The sequence below is a fragment of the Phytophthora infestans genome, genomic scaffold, assembly GCF_000142945.1.
Source record: "Phytophthora infestans T30-4 supercont1.52 genomic scaffold, whole genome shotgun sequence".
Lineage (NCBI taxonomy): Eukaryota > Oomycota > Peronosporomycetes > Peronosporales > Peronosporaceae > Phytophthora > Phytophthora infestans.
The window spans coordinates 583,623-585,184 of NW_003303707.1; the positions used below are offsets into that span (position 1 = coordinate 583,623).

A 1,562-nucleotide genomic window follows, 5' to 3' on the forward strand; every position below is an offset into this window, starting at 1 on the left:
GCGCGAGGAAGGTGACGGCGCATGGGTGTGAATATGGAGGTGATGAAAGGTGACGGGAGGAAACGCATGATGTATATGACAAGTTGGTGTCGTACTTAAGCGGAGCGCGCGCTGTGCATGTATGAAGGTGTCGAAGGTGTTCATATTGCCTAAGACGCGTACGTGCACATGTCATGTCGCATAGGAAGCGTAGGTATGGTTGTGCAAGTCGTAAATGGCCACTTTGGTGGTTTAACATTGTTTCCAGGCCGCGTATGCGCAAATATGGGGTGCGGCGGCTATCTGCACTGCTGTGTATGAAGGTGTCGGTCTGTGTGGGGTTCCTATCGGAGAGAATACGTATGCTGCGTTGTAGGAGTGAGCTGCTGGCCACACGTTTGTATTGGAGTGCGCCACACCACCCCCCTTTTTGTTTTGTTACTATATAAAGTGTAGCCATCCACCCAGCCAATTCTGAGGGCCAGAAGGGGTATTGGGGGCCATCGTGTGCAGTCTATGGCCACGTATGTGGACATGTGAGTGTGTAAATGTGTTGTACCAATGTATACGAGTGATAAACACTAATAGGTGTGTCGGTCAAAGTCAAATGTAGACGGCCATCTTAGGCTGAAAGCACCATATCCCGTCTGCTCTGTGAAGTTAAGCAGCCTCAAGCTCGGGTAGTACTCGGGTGGGTGACCACCGGGGAAGTCCGGGTGCTGTCTACTTTTTAGCCCGTTTTGAGCTGTTTACCGACTTTGCGTGTGTTTGCAAACGCAAGATATGATGTCTGGCATGTGCCCACACGACATCTTGGTTTTAGTATGCCTGGCGAGCCACTACACACGAGATCTTGTTTTTTGTATGGTGTTCTTTAATTTGATTATTATGAAGATGAAAGAGAACCGTTAGAACGGGTATGAAGGGTGTTCTAGGGGTGCTTTTCGGTGCTCTTTCACGTGGACATATCGCAGCATGCGACATGTCAGCGGAACACTGTCTAAATTAATAAATACTGTTTTGGCCGATTTCTAAAAGCGTCTATAAAAGGGCATAAGTGCAATGACTCGTCTTTGTAACCCTGCGGCCTAGGCGTAGTTTTTCACGGGGAATCCGAATATCAAAGGTAGATTTATGTACAACATGTACTTTTTTTGCAACATGTACTTTTTATCTACGGGACATAGACATATGTAAAAACACACGGCGGAGCCGTTCCCGCAATCAGAATTTGTCTAACTCTTCTAGATCAAAAGTTATTCAGCGAAATGTGAGACTTTGTTTGGCATGCTCTTTTTTTAGGTGGATTTTTCCGGTTTTATGTGCCGCCCGGCAGATCTGGCCTGCAGACTTTAGCAGAAAACTTGGCGCATGTGTTCGCACGACCGCTCCAAAGTTTTACAAGCATATCTCCAGTAGTTGCTTCGCATGATTTTTTTAGTGACGCCAAACAACGCCCATTTTCGCCGAAAAATGTACTCCTTGGTACGGCCAAAATGCTCCTCTTTTGGCCATGGTTTGGGCCCTTGCACATACAAGGAAAGAAATTGTACACATGCTACTCTATAAAAAAACTGCCCTAA

General features: G+C 46.7%; 1 non-coding gene across 1 annotated transcript; it reads left to right on the top strand.

The window, feature by feature from the left end:
• Positions 1-595: 595 nt before the first annotated feature.
• PITG_33269 lies at positions 596-709 on the top strand. The gene has a single exon (XR_009934663.1). It is a non-coding gene; the product is annotated as an 8S ribosomal RNA (ribosomal RNA).
• Positions 710-1,562: the final 853 nt, after the last annotated feature.